The sequence below is a fragment of the Sturnus vulgaris genome, chromosome 4 (assembly GCF_052056855.1).
Source record: "Sturnus vulgaris isolate bStuVul1 chromosome 4, bStuVul1.hap1, whole genome shotgun sequence".
Lineage (NCBI taxonomy): Eukaryota > Metazoa > Chordata > Aves > Passeriformes > Sturnidae > Sturnus > Sturnus vulgaris.
The window spans coordinates 38416028-38436062 of NC_142246.1; the positions used below are offsets into that span (position 1 = coordinate 38416028).

The window sequence follows — 20035 nt, forward strand, 5'->3', positions numbered from 1 at the left end:
GGAGAATAATTACAAGACATCTGAAGAAGATAAGAAAAATAAGAGAATGGCAATGTAATCTGATGTTAACACAGTGGAAAAACCCCTAAATGCCAAGTCTAACAAAGGGCGGGGCGGGGGGGGAGGGGGGAAGGGAGAGGGGAAAAGAAATAAATAACACATTAAATAACTTATGCTATTTTAATTGTTTTCATACAAAAAAAATAGGACCCTAAGCTTTTATAACTGATTGCTCAAAATCCACACTTTTATTGGTCATTACCTGTAATACTGCTTAAAAGGGTGGAAAAAATTAATGTATCTCAATTTTAGATCCAGCAGAAATTTCAGAATGATCTGCCACCAGTATTACGAAAACTAAAGCTGTGCTGCTGAGTCTGAGTAGGAAACATTTACTCAGTTGTATTTAATCATCCTCTCAAAATGAGGAAAGCAGAGAGTGACAACACTGTCCTATTATTCGCTGTGAAAATGGCATGAAAGGAACAAGAATGAAGCTGATAGCGCTGAGACATTTTAATAGTGGTATAGCAGAGGATTAAATGTTTTGATCACAATTGTTCAGCTCCTGTTGGCTAAATATCAGTTTTACTTGAGACGAATCATGGGTGAAGGTGCAAAATAGATGTTGTCCTGTTACCCTGAGATAAATACTATAGCTGCCTTCTCTCACTTGTGATTTTACAGTGTCTTAGTCACTTCACACTTTGGCCACTTTGCCAAGGTGCGACATGGAGTGCCTTACCCATGCTAGAGATATTTGCATTTTTCTGCAGTATCTCTGGCTGTCCTCAGCTGTCAGTTTTGATTGCTGAAGAATCTTTTGGATCCTATTGGCTCAAGAAAGGAGACAGGTTATCTATCTAGAAAAAGAAAATTAGAATTGCTCTATTTCTTTCAAGGAATTACAATATGGAGAATATGATGGCCTACTGTGTTGCATATGCACAGTAGATCCAAAGACTTCAGGACATTTGTGTGAATACACTGTGTAATATGTGCACAGTAAAGCCAACATTTTCCAGAACTATGGTGCTGACTGTGTGTGTATGCCATGGAGATTTCCAGGCTTTCCAAAGTCACCATTGCTCTGTCAGAACTACTGTATAGTAACTTCAGAAGGACTGAATCATAGTCAGGAATTGTGAAGAAATTAATTGCTTTGAATTGTTTTGAACAGTTTTGAATTCTGTTCTATTATTCAGTCATGGGGTAAAATCCTTCAAACCTGGAAGGAAGACAGGAGAGTCTGATTCAGCTCTCATTTGCCACTGTCTTTTTGACCATCTTATAACTTAAAGCAAAGCAGCCTTATAAGACCTGTATGAAAATGGTGGTGACTTTATGAGGAGCAGAGAAGGTTGGCTTCCTCCTCCTGAGCCAGGCTCAAGTGAGGATTCCACTTCCAGATATCAACAAATGCCAGGGAAATACAACAAAACCAGAAGAGCCCAAGGGACAAACAAAAAATGATTCCATGACTTCTGGAGATTTGTAGTAAAAAAATATTAGAAATGTTTAATTTAGGGAGGAAATAAGTACATCAATAACATAGCAAAGAGGAATCACATACTTACCCATCATCTTGGAATACAAATGAGCTGTCACAAATGCAAACCCAAATTAACAAGAGCAGCCTTAAAAATCACAGATAAATAAAATCAAGCAGATTTTTGACTGAAAGGATCACATTACGCTCTGACAAGTTTGCCACTGGAGTTATTAAAACCCTGTGTCTCAAGCCAAATCAAAACCAGATTTCATGTTTTCAATGGAGCAAGAGCTAGTAAATCACAGTTACAGGAGGCCTGTGACACATGCTTACTCCCATGGACAGCAGATCCTGCCCACACGTGGTTGCCAGCTGGGCAGGAACCTCTCACCTCAGCCAGAAATTTCACCTCAAAAGAAATTTTAAATTAAACCCCAAGTGTTCTCTCCCTGAATTCACCACTGTGTCTGCCTTTCCCTGCTCATGACTTATTAAAACTATGCTCAGAAGGGACCATGAAACCTTGCATGGGCCCTTCAGTTTTTTCCGAGTTTAAAGCTTTCACTTTTTTTTTTTTGTTTTTATAATTGATTTTTTAAGGCTTTCACTTTTTGAGTCCTGTTATGCCTGAACTTATATTTTTTAAAAGGTGGACTCTCCCACCAAGTTGGTTAATGATTAAGGTTACATACTTGACTGCTTTAAAACCAGAAGAAGTGGCTCTTCTCATAATTTTCAGTCTCTAATGTGATCCTAGAATGCAGTCACAATCTCTTCTTTCCACTTCTATGATCATATTACATATAGTTTGATTTCTCAGCCGACTGTGCAAGATTTCTCTGCCTGGCACAAATCCATTCTCTAAATCTTCATCTCCTGTTGCAGTTACAGCCTCAAGTCCTGTCACCAGCTCATGGTGGACTCAGGGGCAAGTGAGTGTACTCAGTCTCCTCCTTCATCATCCTGGTACTGCCAGTATCTCCACGGATTGCTCACCTCCTAATTCAAATGGAACATTATCTTCACATCTTGGAAACAGATCTGAAGAGCTGCTTTTCTTTCTTCTTTAACTACACTTAGAACCAGTTTTATTTTTCTTATTTCTTGTGTACCTCTCATCCTCACATACTCTTTGAAGTTATCTTCCATTGTTGAATAGTCTTCATCTTCTTAGATACTCACTGACCTTCCTCTTCCCATCCAGTATTTTCTTGTAACAATAACTTGTTTCACTACACTTTCAAATGTTTGTGGAGAATGTGCTCCTCAAAGCCTCCTATGTGCAGAAGCCACACCAGGCCTCTCTGGGACTCTATGTACGTGCAATCAAAAAAAAAATGGCTGGAATGATGCAGGAGGGGATTAAAACACACTTTATCAAGGTTTTGCCACATTTCTGAGCCAGTCAAGAAAGAGAGGCTTTGGAGGGAATTGGTTCTTGACAGAAGACCAGTTGTTTTTATGGGATTTGATGCAACAGTAGACCCACCTCCTACAAACTCCTGTGTAAACTCTGCTCCCCATCAGGAAGCTGAAGAGTGTGTAATAGTGCCAGCCCAGGGTGAATTGCCAGTATCATTTGTGTTTGTCTAAGGCATAAAATATTTTGCAAAGAAGTATAGTGCTGTCCACGGTTCTTCTACATGACTGTGAGCAGCCTGCACCTGGCTTGTTTGAATTATTGAAGGGCAGTGTGAAATGTGGTTTGCATATGAGGCAGCAATACACTTTGTGTGACCTGAAGCTGTTTTCAGACATAAAAACATTTCTTGGATATGGAGGGGCAACTGCATTTTGTAGTTCATGTTTCATGTTTGGTCTTGGCCTACAGTTACCAGTGAAGGCTTTAAATACTGTACAAGGCTGAGAGAGATTGTTTTGTCTTCTCTATCCTTATGCAAGGGTTACAGGTCTTCAGATGCTTCAGACTCCTGGTTTTTCTGTTTCTGAAACAATTTCCTTATTTTCAGGACTGTTTTACAGACCAATAACTTAGAGTAAGTAATTGTCTTTGAATTTAACCAGTCATTGAAAATGGTTGTCTGCATAGTCTCACCACTGTGAGTTCTAATAAAGTCTTAAAGATTTTCAGTACAGGGCGTTCAGCTGGGACTTTGGATTTGCAGCACGCAAATATGCAAAATATACAGCATGCTATATTCACCTTCTTTTCCAGCCTCTCCACAAAGAGAAATCATAGGCATAGTAGACTTAAATTTTGTAGTCTGCAACGGAACAGAGAATACAGACATTTGTAGTAAACCCATCAAGAATGTACAAATGATACAACTGAACTCGGTATGAACAGCTCAAACCTAAAAGTGGTCAGTAGATGAGTCTGCGTTCCTAGCATTTGTGCATGATAACAAAAAATCCAGACTTTTTTGTTTTCTTCACTATGATTTTCTAATGCATCCCATTCTAAGAAATTATTTCAGCACATCCACACCAGCATGATTTTAGAGGTACAGCATCATAAAATTTAAGGTTATCACATAAAGATATTTAGCAATTTTTAAGGCTCCAAAGAACGAACTAGTTTCCCATAAAGGGTAGTTAACAATGGAAGTCTGGTAATGTGGAATTCAATTTACATTGAATTAGAAGCAGATCGAATTTACATTGATCAGAAGCAGATTAAATTAGCTCCCTTTGCAGTAACTAAAAAGTATGCTTAAACTTTCACTCTTTCATTTTAATTTTTATAAGGTTTTTAAACACAAATCCCCGTGGTAGATATTTAATTTTTGGAATATATTTTAGATAACTTACATTCAGATGCTCTTGAAAAATGGAAAATTTGAAAGTGAAAATTGAAAAATTGAAAATTAATGTCTCTTCCAAGAGAAATAAAATAGGTTCACCTTATGCTTATACTTACAAACCCCTGTGAGGAATCATCCCCATTAACAGTTTGCAGAGTGAAGTGAGGTAAGGCAACTCTTCCGACTTTGTGCTTTCAGTCCCATTTCCAGAGCACTTCACAGGCCAGTGAAAGAATTTTGCTTATTTATTGCAATCTCAACTGTCACATTTTAAAAAATCTGCTATTTCACAGACAGCACAAGACTGAAAAGGCATATAGAGATGGGCAAAAAAATTAAGAACAACATCATTTTTCATTAGCAATTTTGCATAGCTCTTCACACCTCAGTACACCTTGACATAGCACTATATGTACAAAGCACCACCCAATGCTGTGAGGTACATCAACCTGCAATCAGAAAAAAGCTTAAGAGCACAGTTTAAAGATTGGCTTGAAACTTCATTGGAGATGTGTCTGAAAAAAACTTTGAACCTATACTACATCAATTTAAAACCAGGTGCACTCCTGTTTTCAGAGTACATTCATTTGTGATTTTACATTTGTGGTAGGGCTACAATCTTTAGTTGCTTCAGCAACTAAAGCTGCTGCGGTCAGAATCCCAACAATAGCTAAAAGTAATAAATATTATATGGCACACAGCTGAGGAACCTTATTCAACAGAAGTACCAAAACCACATTAATAATTTTATTATTTTAGATTTATGACGGTTAGCTTAGATAAAAAACCATTTTGGAAGATTTCTTATCTTACTCTTCTTTGTGGCCCTGTTGTTGCACTTGAAGTGATATCAAAGAATTTTAAAGTTTTTTTTTAAAAAAACCTCATATTTCTAAATGACTGCTAAAAGCCCATGGGCATTTATCTTAGGGCAATTTTAAAACAACGTGCTCTTGACTGCAGAATTCAGGAGATATGATATGTACACTGAAAGCTGGAAAAGAATGGAGTTGCAAAAAATAAAGATGGAATAATCTGAATAATGCCTTTGGTAACCAATAATTCTGACACGCCTGGTTATGCGTTCTGTTGTCATCTAACCATAAAGAGAATGGAGTACATCCCATTTCACTTATTGGGAGCAGATGGATCAGTACTGTTCAGCATCATCTACAACAAGTAATTGTATTACCATCTCATTGACATACAGTCTACATCACTTTTCTTTTATTTGGAATGAACATATTTTACAAAAATGCCCCAAAGATGCAGCAGTGGCACATTAAGTGCTACTATAGGGAAAGATGAGGCATTCCCACCTGTTCCATCTTTTATGGTCCTCAATCTCACAAAGCCTTTGGGCTGTCATCCCAAACCCCTGCAGAACAAACAAATGTTCCAGTGTGGCAAAGATGAGAACATGCTTGGGTGCCCTAGTAATTTGCTCTGCTCCATTTAACTCAAATCACAAAGGTCAGTCTTTACATTAAAAATGTAGGCAATCTCTTACTTCTCAAAAAAAAAAAGAAAGGGGGGCAAGAAAACAAAAATAATCAAAATTTTCATTGGCTTTCTAATAGATTCACTTCAGTATTCACAGAAGTAACACTTGTAAAAGGTGTCCTTTTCCTTCATCAAATACTCTTTACTGGAGTTTATTTTAAAATGATCTAAAGTAACTCAGGTCATAAGAAAAGCACACATACCTCAAAACTATTAATTTCTTCTGAGTTGTAAACATGGGATCAATGTTTTACTTCTCTGAAACCAAAGAAAAATGGAGCACTTGTCTCGAACACAGAGAGGAATTCAACCCCAAAGTCCTATATGACACCACCAGTCAATGCAAAAATCTGAAATTAAGGGTCTCAACTGCACCTAGTGCAGGCTGCTAAACCATGAAATGACCTGATGGCCTCTCGCCCTCCTTAAAAAATAAAATACCTCTTTCCGGTTTTCCTGCTTCTCATCACAACCACCTACCTCTGCTCATCTGGCCAGGAAGAACATAAAGAGGGTGTAATTGCTACCCGTGCCTGTTTGGGACTGCTGAAGGGCTGACTGCTGGTTACCTTTAATCACTAACAGAAGCACGATTCCTCCAGACAGGAGCGTGTGACACGCACACCACAGTTTCTTACTTCCCTTATACAGGCTACGTTTTGTTTCCTATTAAAGGAAAATGCACTAAGAAAGATGTGCTCAAGAGAACGTCATCCTCTCAAAAGTCCTTCCCAATACAAAAAAAAAGGTGAAATGGAAAAAGTAGATAATGAAGAAATATGTTAAATCTTTTCAGAGAACAACTGAACAGGAAATAAGTGTTGGGTTGCACAGGGGTACAAAAAAGTCAGACACGTGATATGAGCTCTTTCTGTTCTTTGCAGTGAATTGGAAGGGATCTGTAATCATGATAATTACAGATTTAACCAAAAGCACATGCAAATGGAGAGGGGGAAGGTGGCAATTCAATGTTATTGAATAAAATGTCAAGTCTGGTGGTTTCCATTACACTTTTCCACTAAAATCTTATGCATGCACTTAAAAAAATGTATGCTATGTACATGCAGAGAGTATCTAAAAATATTTTAAATTATCTGGACATTTTAGGAAAATGTGTATTTAAATTTTTAAATTACCTTTTTATCTCAAAAATCAGGTTCAGATTGTATCTCAGGTGTTTAGTCAACCCATACTGCCAAACACCAATAAAATTAATGTTATCAATATAGGAGCTTCTTTATTATTTGTCTAATCACAGAATTTTCTGATTAATAGATATTGTCACTGTATTTTCAGACTTGGAGGTATATGAGGGAATATTTTAATAGCGATAACAAACAGAGTTGTCCCTTTTATATCAACTGGAGACCAGAAACACATCAGTTTCATTCTACTTTTAAGAAAGCATTCCAATTACTTTGTGGATACCATCATTATTTTCCTAATGTTTAAACTGAAGTTATACCATCCTAAATTATTACAACATCTATTTTAGGACACACTTCCGTATCACTGGTATCAGTTTCATTGGAACATAGCTCAGACCACCCACTGCTAGAATAAAATCTTTGCCTTAAGTGGTGGCCAAAGGGGACTGCACAGAGCTGTGACTGATAGATAAACTGTTTATACAAGATGAAAGTGCTAGCAAGGTCAGGAGAATGTTACAAAATACACACTCCTGTCAAAAGTAAGTAATTGAGATCAATTTATTAATCACAGGATGCTGCATGGCCAAGGATAAGGGAGGAATGTAAACATGGGGATCAGAGGACAGGTCATGACCAATGCTCATGGAGGGCTGCAGTGAAGGTGGGTTTAGGTCACATGCACAGGAGGTTTAGGTCAGCAAGCACCTTCTGGTCACTGGAGAGAGAAATGACATAGCACTGTGCTGACCAAAAGAGCAGTGCTTTCTGCCAGGTGTACAGACACTGACACCTCAGTAGAACATCAGCCCAAGCAGCATCTTTATGATAATAAAGCTTGCCAAGCCTCAGTCAAAATGGTGGTAATCTCTTAAAACAGAAGAGCAAGACTGAAGCTTTCCAGCTAAAATTATGCAGTACCAATGTCCTGATAGACCATAGAAATACTACCAACAAAGGACAGCAACAGCTTTTACAGTGCCTAAAAGTCAACAAGCTTTAAAACAAAAAAGAGACCAGTTTAGTGCCTGCATTTTCCATATAGAAGACAACATAAAAAAAATTAACTTAGAGCAAATCTTATAAAATTCCAAGTTTACTATTACGTATTAAAAAATACATCTCTATTTGCAACAGTGCATTGCTACTGCTTTGAGGGAAGTAGAGCCACTCAGTTGGAGGAAGACACTGACTAATCACCTCGAAGCAGAGTCTGCTGAAGTGTTAAACTATCTTTTAGCCCCAGGAATTCCTTCTGCTATCTGGTTATTTCAGTTCAGTAATTTATTTGCTCAAGTTGAAAACCAGCTAGGAGGTGAAAAAAGAGCAAGGGTTGTTTTCTTAATGCAAAAGAAGATAATAGTAGAATAAAAATGATGTGGTAGTTGATAAGATCTGCTACTTCTGAAATGTTGGGTATGTACTAACTAGAAACAACAATTAATTGCAGATAGCATTGAATTTTAAAATTTAACTTCTTCTCAAGTATTGGACATATTTAAGGTACATTTAAATTACTAATAAAAACAACATATAACACATAAGCACTTTCATCTCCTGGATAAATTCTATCCAAATATAGTTTCAAATGAGCTTAAAAAAATGAGCTTAAAATAAATTATATTCTTTACTTTCTCCTGTCTAAGAGACACAAAGTGAGACTGAAACCAGAACGGAAATACTTGATGCATATCAATTAATTTCAGTACAGACATTCACTGCTTTATTTCTAATCCATCACCATTGTATTTTCAAAGTCATAAAAAACCCTAGGCAAATATGAGAAACGCTTTTTTGATTTGGAGGAGGGGGAGAGGGGTTAATCAGAAATAATGCTTTTATCTTATTCGCAACAGCCCTTCCATCCCTTCCATGCCTGCAGCAGCTGATCACAATATTTAGCAATTCTTAACCCAGCCAACACTGTTAGCTCATCTGCATGCTGTCTAGTGTAAAAGTCATTGAGCCACTGGCTGCTGGCTCCCCTTTCCTGAAATGCCCTCAGTAAACTGCTTTCCCCACAGAAAACAATTAGACATGAACAGCAGGGCATCCAGGCCATTTGGAGCTTGTCCAATACAGCCGCTCATGGAGAAGGGGGAAGTCACTATTCATTTTAATGCTAGCTGCTTCAGAGATGACAACAAAGTATTTACTATCGGAAAGCTGTCAGCATATGTAAGGGAGAGAAATAGGAAGCTGCAATCCTGTACGTTTTGTGAGCCATAGTCACTGCTAGGGAAGTAATATATTCCTAAATGTTTTAAACACTGCATGCAGCTTAAGGCTGAAGTGATTGTTTATGCATTTGTAATAGCATTACACATAGGATTATGAGTTAAGTGGTTAACAGATGGAGAGACAGAACTTTCAAAGTCCTTTTGTTAAAATTACCTAGGTTATTCTTCTTCAGTAGCCAAAGAGATTTTTGTAAAAAGAAAATGACATACCTCAGGCCAGGGTTTATAAACTTGCACTTCAATCTACTATCCTGTTTATAAATACATTAGATAAATATTAAGAGACTTCAGTTATCTGAAGACTGCCTGCAAATGTATTCTCAGTTATGTTTATTCATAAGTTGACTTAAATCTTTTGCACTGATTCAATGGTAAAATTCATATTACTTCCACTGAGAACAAAAGGGAGACCAGTGTTGCTATCATGGAGTGGCCTAAATCCCACCTAAAGTCTCCACATTAATGCAGTGCATATATCTATTTTGAAATGAATCATTTACAGATGGATTTTCCTCTAATTTCACAGATGATCTCTGGGAGTGACCCACTGATCTAAATTGCGTCTACAGAACGAGTAGTAAGGTTATGTCATTGTCTAGATTAATGTGCAAAACCCACATCACCACAAAACAATTTATGCAAGACTTGTTATCACTTTGACCAACTCCATTTTATAAAGACGATAAATATCTACTATCAAAAGAATGTCAAAAAGTATGTGTTTGAAAGATGTACTTGTTTTTTCTTGGAGTTTGACTGTAAGTCAGTTGTGGGTATTTCTTCATCTTTTTATTTGCCTTATACAGCTTATGGTGTTGAGATGCTGACCCCCAGTTTACCTGCCCAGGCAATACTGCAGGTGTAACAGAAATATTGCCTGTCACCATGCTACAAAAGGTGAGAGGAAGATTTGTATTTGAGTTTCAAAAGAACAATTCCTGTAAGCAGAACACACAAGTAGGGAGAAGATTTTCAGAGTCTCTCATTAGAGGTTGCTTGACTGCTGTGCAAAAGTAAACGTTGACTTAGTTTTTATGAGGGCAATCTGCAGCTGAAATAAGAGCAACAACTACTGGTGTATTAATACTTGTTCTTTATGGCAGGTCTGCAACTGTGGTCATCAACACCTTCCAGAGGAAAATAATCTCAAATAGATCTCAATCATCCTGTTTACCGATATGATCAGTAAAATCAAAATCCTTTTTTAAATTTTATTTTCACCTTGGCTAGGAGTAAGGACAAAATCCAAAAGCTGTTTCTGAAAGGGATTTCCCTTTAATTAGTGGTAGTGTAGGATGCTTTGAGAGACAACAAAGGAGAGAAGATACTAGAAGGAGTGGAGAGCACTTCACTAGGACAGCAAGGGCAGTTTGCCTAAGGAGGCAGCAACAGTGCAACAAGGTTTATCTCTGCTGACGTTCTCAATTCTTTAAAAATGAGGAACACTCTTGAACAGCTTAATCCTCACTTTATATCATTATTTTCTCCTGACAAGACTTTTCCCTTTTCTCTTTGAATATCCAAACAGAACATCCAGCCAAGAACACCAGTTGTGTTCATTTGTTCATCTCATGCTCCAGAAGAAAATCAACTCTCTTCCCACCCTGACCCTGTATGAGCATGAGCCAAGGTTACTCCTTTGTGTGTAGGTGTAAACAGATGTTTTACTCACTAACTGGTGTCCTTGAGTCTTGTAATTCATTTGCCTCTTCCTGTGGGATGTGATTCATAATACTCTCTCTCTCTTCCTTTCATATTTATCCAAATACATCAGCAGAAGCAGCCCCACAGGCCACTGGCCAGCAGAGTTGTGGACCCCTTCCTGTAGTGATTAGAGTCCAAAGGACTATGTGGAAATGACATTAAAATGAAGGTTAGTCCGCTTGATATCTCACCATCCTCACCAGAGGAAAAGGGAGCAATTTCTTTTAAGCAGAAATGTGGGGGAAAAAATTGCTCTTTATACTGGGTACCAAACCCACAATGTAATCCTAAAGAGAAAAGAGTGTATTTAGATGCTGGATTAACATGCTGAAAGCAGAAGAAAACTCACCCTATCTACTTATTTAAATTGTAGTAAATTGCAGTTAATTTGTACAAATTCATTATCCCGGAACATTAAAGCAAATAAAGATGAGATACAATCAAAAATTCCCTTAGAAATTAAAATTCTTTACCTTGGAGCATAGTACTCAGGTCAGTGGCCTAGACCACAAAAGTCAACATTGTTGCCTTTTACTTTATTTTGGCAAAGGATTTTAAGTGAAGTTGCCAATTCCCTACATGGATTGAGCTGCACAGCCCTTTGGATCCTTACCATAGGGCCCTTCAAATTCCTTCCCTCCCTGGGACATGACTTTCTTGTCCTCTCTTCCAAATACACTGCTGTAGGTGTTGATTTATATAAATGGTAGGGGTCTGTACCTTCTAGCCCCTTTTCTGCCAGGTTTTTGCGGCCCAAGAATGGTATACAAGTATAAAATTTTTCATTTGTGTCAGATGCAGAAGGGCAGCAAGAAACTGAAGCAATGCTCCACAGCTAAACCACATGAAGTTTCTCTAAATTTTCTGCTTTGTACAGTCCTATCCTGTGCAGCAGGAAAAAGAGCCTTCATCAATCCCATCGACTTCTTGCATCCAGTATAATGCAGGCACTGCTCTTCTTCTTTCTCTCTCCACCCCCTGCCAGGATAGCCAGTAAACAAAGGCAATGTTCAAATGACAAGTCCAAACCATTGCAACGGCATAATGACAACTTCTCACTTTCCCACTGATGATGGAGGACTTCAAACAACCCTTCCCACCTCAGCCTCATCCTTCCACATCGCTGACACCCCACGAGCACTCCAGTGCCCTGTCCACATACAGCCAATGGCACTTGTGTAAAAACTTATGCGAGGAATTGTAAGGGAACAGGACATAGGAGGTGAAGAGCTCCTTCAAAGAAAAGAAAGATTATTGTCTCAGTCAAGTATATATTTTACTTTGAGTCTACTGATGCATTTATAAGTGCCTTCTGCAAATGACTTGCCATCTTTTTTCCTTTAGGACTTAAAGGTCACAGTAAATGTCAGAGATGCCTTATATTAACTTTGATCTGTGCGTTAAAAATAAGTAGATAAATGGTGCCAAAGTTTTTTCATTCCAGAAAGATGCTGGGTGATAAACTGCAAGGGTCAAATTCTGACCTGCACAACCCCAGAGCAGAACTTCATTACTTCAGCTGTACAGAGAGCTAAAAAGACCTGATTTCCTAGTGGTCCCAAGAGACATAATGATTGACAGGCAGATAAATAAGGAAGTAGAGTTGTAAGAAATATGGACTATCTTTGAATTTAGAGGAAATGAGAAAAGCAGAAGGACCTTTTGCAGTCCAAGTTAAGTGCAGGCTTAAGAATAAAAGGCATCACATTAATAAATCTTCAGATTAAATAAATATTTAAGACAGGAGAAAAGCAAATTGTTAAATCATGAAGTGCTGTAAATTCGGATTAGAAAAGGCTGCTCTTCAGATGAAAATATGTCTTCCTTCAAAACTGTATGCAAGTGAAATTGGAGGAAAGACAGACTGGCTCCCAGTAAGAGAAATGTTTTTGCTTCTGGAGATACAAATGGATAAACTGCAATTTGGGAAAAAGGAAAAGAGAACTGATAGGCTGAAACATGGAAAATTAAAGGAAATGGTCCTGAAATTTTGCCTGATAAGAAATAAAATTTTTGAAATCCAACAACCCCCAAACCCACATGACCACTTTTTTATTCTTTTGCATTTCTCAACATAAAAACAAAAATTATTTTTCCTTATAATAGCAGCTTTAAAGACAAAAGTGCAGTAGTAGAAAGCACATAAGGCATTTCTCTGTCCAGCATTTATCAAAGAAAATTCCAAACAAAAGCTACTGGTGATTTATTTTATAATATGCTGGTGATAAAATTTTATTATATTACAAATATATTTCCATATTTTACAAATATGGAATCCAGTGGAAGGTGTTGTTGCATTTCCTACTTCCATAGTTGTCACAATGACTACATTATCCTGTTTTGTATATCTATCTATTCCTAGACATGGTATGCCTTCTGAAGGAATTGCAAAATATTTCAAACTTCCGCATGACCTTTGGGTTAAATCCATCACACAAAGTAGTAAAAGCTAATAGCATTTCAGGAAAAAATGTTGTATCTTTGTTATTTATGTTTTTGCAGCACATAATAAAGTTATTTCAAATCACTCTAGTTGTGGGAACAAATTTTCTTACAAGTTTTAATTAATGACTTGATACTATCTCTTTTTTTGAGTCACATACAGGTATGTTGGATAGGGTTGCAGGATGAAAAACAGACCTTGGAAAAACACAGATTGGCTGGATATGGCCATTAGGTCCTGCTATGGTATACAGCAATAAAGTTACTATAGAACTCTGATGCTTATTAATAGCAATCATCGGCTCTATAAATCAGACTAGATGTTACCAATGTTGATCGTGTGATCCCAAATGAATGACACATGGTCCTGGCACAGGCCATGAGAAGAGTGCTGTAGTCTGTAGATTTTATAAAAATATGGTAAATAGCACTAAATCCATTCTGTACAGGACCAAAAAAAGTGATAATAAAGTTAGTTTCAAAACTGGAAAGGTTTGCTATTCATCCACCAATCTAAGCCAAATGCAGTTAGGTGATATATTATGATCAACAGAAAAATGTGAAAAATTACAACATGACTGACATTTAAAGAAAACTCAATGAAATGCTTTTACCTCCATAAATGTCACTGAAGCTTTTGTGCAGTGCCTGGCCACAACCACTATTTCCATCTCCAGTTTCCATTAAATGCTCCCTTGGTGCAGAATTTAAAAGCCATCACTGCAAATGTTCTCCCCTTCTTTCTTCTCCCAGCTTTTACCACTGAGCATGATGTCTTACAGTATGGAATATCCCTTTGGTCAGTTGGGATCAGCTATTGCAGCTGTGTCCCCTCTCAACGCCTGGTGCACCCCCAGCCTCCTCACTGGCTGGGTGGGGCGAGGAGCAGAAAAGGCCTTGACTCTGTGCAAGTCCTGCTTAGCAATAACAAAAACATCCCTGTGTCATCAACACCGTTTCCAGCACAAATCCAAAACATAGCCCCATACCAGCTACTGTGAAGAAAATTAACTCTATTATAGCTAAACCCACCACAAACCTCTTCACATTCTTCTCAGCTTTCATTTCATCCTGATATTCACATATTCTTTACAATGCAAAAGTACCACTTTAAGAAAGTTACGTCTTTTCATTTTCTCCTGCATTCATTAGATTTCTCTCATCCCTGGATTAATTTTCTAATTTTTTTTATTTGGCTTTATTTTTCTTTTCTTGCAAAAACCTGCTGCAAGATTATCTTTTTAATTCTATTCTTTATTTCATTTTTGCTTATTCTTAGTTACTGTCTGGTGACTGAAGACTGCATATCAGAGCCTTTATCCTACAAAGATGGTTATACAAGATAGTTATACTGGACATTTGCAACTTGTGCAAGGGCAGGAGCATACTAGAGAATGAAATAGTGGTTGGTGAACTATTCTTACACTGAAATATATTTGAGACATGCAGGAACAGTATGGAAATTGCTGCATTTTAATGAAATAAGAGAAACCAGCAAACCAACATAAAACTCACTCATATTCAGTCAATCCAACATATCCTCTTCAAAGCACTCACAGTTTATTTCAGAGTCCATAAGGGAATAATCAAAAGAAACAATGTCACAAACTATGCCATGTTAGCCACCAAGATTTAACTGAAATGACTATAAACAAAGCCTCTCTCTTCTTCATGCCTAATTAAAGAGCAGTTAATTATGATTGTTTAGAAGAGACAATTTCCCTCAAAAGAAATTTCCAGTGGGAAAGATGAAAACAACTTTGAAGAAGCATCTTGATAAATTATTTTCTGGGTGGGAATACAGTTCAGTGAAGAAATATGACAAAATACAAAGGAGGCAAGATGTGCATGTAGGCTGGGGTAAACTGTAGGTCTCTTTCAGAACTCTACTGTTCCTGCCAGGGATCCATTTCAAAATGCAATCCTGATGTTATTCTACCATAAATTTTGCTACGAACTCATTTCTGATTTCCACTGTATTTCTTACACTTTGGATAAATGAAGTGGGAAACAGAACAACAAATTCTGAAGTATTCCTCAGGTGACTTGTATCAGAACACAGTATTTAATGAAGTGCCATAACACGCAACTGTAGTCCTCTTTTTTGGAAGGACATCAAGCACTGGGGTTGCTGGCAAGAGCATACATTTTTCATTTGAACACTATTTCCAGAGATTTTTTTTTTCACTTGAAACAATCAATCTCACTTAGGATGCAAGCAGCTGTTCTTCATTCAACAACTTCACCCAGAATAAGGGATTTTAAAGGACATGTTTGGGGTATTTTCTGTATTCGTATGCAAACTGCTGTGAAGATCATGACCAAAAGTAACAATAAAAAATTAAAGGTCTTCCCTTGTGTGCAAAAGCAGTAACACCACTATTACAACATCTATTATAACATTTCAGTTTTTCTGTTCTTCCTCAGTCATTCCGCACTGTAGTCAAATCCTATTTTCAGATTCAAGAGTTCTGTATGAAGGCATATTGTGACAACGTCAAATTGCTTCTAGCAATCGAAGCTTAGAGATTCAAACCCTTTTTTTTTTTCTCCAACTTGCTCTTACAATGTCATTTGCTTTGAGAGTTTAAATAAAAGCAGCGATTTTGTGGCTTCCCAGAAGAAACAGGATATATGCTTTGCTCAAGGAAAGGAAGAGAGGCAATTGCACATATGTAATCTTACTTCTGGCAAACCTCCTTGCTACTGGTTGAATTTAGTTAAGTAGTCTCAGTATAAAGTAAACAAATTTAATCCAATTTATATTTTTAGTATTTTTTCTGTTGTTTTCAGTGTGATACAGTGAATCCACCAACCAATCCAGTTTTTTGGGGTAAAAACCAGCAACTGTAGGGATTGCCAACTGTCGAGGGAAAACTAACCATTTTCAAGGGGAAAACTAACCATTTTTTCTGTTTGTCTCCTTAAGAAAGGAGATCCTCAGGCCAAGGACCTTTTTTGAAAGGCAAACCCAAATAGCCTCTCATTCCTCGTTCTGCCAAACCAACACTAAGAAACACTTGGAATTAATGCCTCTAAAATAAATTTTTAAAAATAAGATAATATAAGTCTGATTTTTATTCATACAGCTATTCTCATTAGAATCAATATTTTCTCAAGGCTTCACTGCTCTCATTAGAATCAATATTTTCTCACGGCTTCCTGAAACAAAAGTATTTTGAAACTTTCTCAGCAGAACTTTCACTGTGGCTATACATAAGCATAACACTAGCATGGCCTTTGCAATAGAGAATTTGAGAGCCAGATTGTGTGTAAACAACATTGAGAGCTACTGCTCCCTGCTCGTGTTTCTCCCTCCCTCACCATTAACAGACATTATGGTAAGTTGCCACACAATAAATTCATTTAGCACACACTAAATTTTCCAAATGTTAAGATACTCCTTTATAGCATTAGAAAAACCCCAAACCAACTCCTTCCAATGATATAATGAATCAGCCGATACTTTAAACAGTTGTAAACTAAAATTAGCACTAACGTCATTTTATGTCCTACAGGGCAAACTGACTAAGAAAATTCAGGATTTATCTACTCTAAAATGCACATTTTAAAAAGTATTATGTCAGTGGTGCAGCAATCTCAAGGAAGTTTCACATTAAAAGTATAAAAATTGAGTTGCTACTGCGATTACCTAGAAAAATTCCAAAGACGTTTTATTCAATGTCTTCACTATAACATTGCCTTTGCTGACATAATAACAATAAGTATTTTTATGTAATTATTTGTCAATAGGTAATATTTTCAGCTCTGTATGGTCTTCCTATACAGCATAGTCAAGGCTATGGATTTTAGTAATTAAAATTGTTTGTCTCATGACCATCACAAGAAATAGCAACAATGTAAGAAAGGCGAGCATATTAGTAAAGATGTCTCAAAGAAGTCAGCTTTTGTCCATGCAGCTCTTCAGAACATCAGCTCCCTAAAGGCATCTCAACAACTGTCAACACCTGCTATATATTAATATTCTCCTTGAGACTTATCACTCAAGATGTCCTGGTAGCAGATGTGAGTCATTATTGTATTCTATCTATTGTAATAGAAGCATTTTCCTCTTCACTAGCTACAGTTCTTTCAATTACAAAAGTGGATTGCTATTACTATTAAATTAATTGAACATATAGCAAATGTTTTGCGCAAATTTGAGCAGTTTCATAATTGAAAGGCATCTTTGGGTACTGCTCTCCCTTCATTAGACAACACTGTACAATATGGCTCCTGATATTTGAGAGATGGATTTGAGACATTGGACTATCACCCTGGGAAACTATTCTGTCTATAACACTAAAGAGGTCTCCTGACACTCAGCGTAAATATTGTATTTTTCAGATTAATTTTTTTTCTCACACATATATTCTTGTAGCATGTTCTAAACAATCTCACTCTACTCCATGAGAATAACATGCCATATGAGAGCCGAAATGCCTTTTTCATCTTTCCTTTTTAACTTTAACTTTCCCTCATTGCATTTCATTGTGTGGACACTTGCCTGTCATGTCCCTAGAAAAGACTACTGTGGAAGGAGAGAAAGGTCATTGAGCATGCTCTGAAGGATTTTATATTCCTAATGATTATTAGCATTAGTGGTATTTCAGATGTTGCTATCACATGGTAAACACCCTCTAACATACGTGCAGAAATTCAGGGATCCATTCCAGCAGTCACAACAACACAGGAAAAATTACTACATATGAAGGCCACTGAAGACATTCACACACATAAAAAACCCCTGATATCTGTCTTTTTGTCGCTGTCATATCACTTAGTCTTGCATTATTATGAGATTTGATGGGTTACAAATAAAAACCAGGGAAAACAATTGCAGAAATGGGATCCAAACAGAGAGGCTCAAGCCTTGCTAATGTTTCCTTTTGCTGTTCACTGTACCACTGTACCGTAAATACTTTTTGCCACTGCCATAGCTTGTTTTCTTTGTGAACTCAGAATGAAAAATCAGGGGAAATGAGAACATTTTTCAGCAAGGAATAACTTGCAAAATGCATTTTCCTTTGTTCTTTCTGTTTAATCAGACTTCATTAATTTGGATTCCATGAAACGATATTAAGCAGCTGCTTATTATTTTGATTAATTGAATTAGATCAAGCAGAATAACATTAAAATGTTGTCCCAGGTATACAGTTTAGAGCAGAAAAACTTGATAGTGCTAGAGGGGAGAAAAGCTCAACCTGTAAGAGCTATAGCTCAGTGTTACCCACCTTCCCCCCCCCCCCAAATGGTACATAGACATGTATGTAGACATGCATGATTAGGAACCAAAGCAAGCCATTTCTTAGGTTGTCTTCAGTTCTCTGTTTGAAGATTTCACTAACCAATGCAATTAGTCATATAACTGTTCCCTAGGTAGGTGAAAGCAATACATCAGAAAGCATTTTTAAAGAATATGAAGGATGCATTTAAAAAATAATGTATTAGTAACAGTGCTGACTTTGGAGATTTGTTCTTTTCTTTAATGTAATGTAGTTGTATCTGTGGTAGCCTTATATTTTGCTCTTTGAGGCACTTTGTTCTGACTCCTCTTTCTTTTTTTGACTGACCAATTAGTATTCAAATCATAATCATCAATGATAAAATCAAAATTTAATAAGTTTCTGCCAATCTGTATGATCAGGTATGTTAACGTGATATAACCAATCCCCTCCTATTATTCACTTCAGATGAATTCATTTTAGACTTGAAGTCAAAGCAAAATTCTCCTCTGGTTACTGGCCAGGTCTGTTTTAAGATTGAACACTTTCCTGAAATTGCATACACATATCAGGTCCCTAAACTCTGAGATCTGTAAATTTTGGCAGAACAGAACCATTTAATTATAAAAGTTCCACTGAGCCTCGATGGTGACCACTCTCTGTGGTGCTGCAGCACACAGTGCAGCACACACACAGCCTGTGAGATCAACAACAATTTCCTCTGTTAGAACAAATTAGGTGTGCCACTTGCACCACGACACCATAGCAAAAGTGCAGAACTGATTCCTCAGGTAGATAAAGCTTCCATCCAATAATTTAATTTTTACAGTGGTTCAAAAGCAATCTGCTTTAAATGAAAAAGCAATGCTGCAATACTATACTAAGGATCTGATTTGGCTCTCACCCATGCTTAGGTCAACTCGCTGTTTCATGGGTCTCCCAGCAAGGCAATATTACTCAAATATGTTGTAGGCTATAACAAAAGGCCAGCAAAAACCAGAAAATCTGCTGTGTGTGCACCTACCTTGCTTCATTCACTTCAGCTTGACCACCACAGCTTCTATGTAAGGCAACCGTTTTAACTGCTTTCACTGATGACTTTTATACTCTTTTAACTTTTCTTCTCTTTTGTTTGTTTGGAGGGTTTTTTAAGGACACAAGGAAAGCCTCTTACAAACATACCTTACCTTCCCTCTTATCTGTGTGTGATACTGATTACAGGATTTGGTCTGCCACAGACTTTAATGGTCCAAGAGCCTGTGAGCCACACAGAACCTGTACATCCCATCAAAATAACACTTAAAACTGAATTTAACATTAAAGAATAATACTCAGCACATCAGAAGCTCTTTATGTAGCTGAGAAGAAAAGTTTATCATATGCTCCAGGAAAAGTAATTTAAATTCACTGACTTTGCCACAGTCAAAAAAGTTTGTGTCAAATAGGAAGCAGAAAAAGTATCATCTTCACCCTGATGGAAATGTTGCCAGTAAATGCACTGTAACTGGATCTCAAA

The 20035-nt window shown here is 37.1% G+C and overlaps 1 long non-coding RNA gene across 1 annotated transcript in view; it reads left to right on the forward strand.

Moving 5' to 3' along the window:
• Positions 1-9997, forward strand: part of LOC148223955 (uncharacterized) — a 33800-nt gene extending 23803 nt beyond the window's left edge. Inside the window, exon 3 of the long non-coding RNA XR_015803559.1 lies at positions 9955-9997. This is a non-coding gene — a long non-coding RNA (uncharacterized LOC148223955). The remainder of the gene's footprint in view (positions 1-9954) is intronic.
• The last annotated feature ends 10038 nt before the right edge of the window (positions 9998-20035 follow it).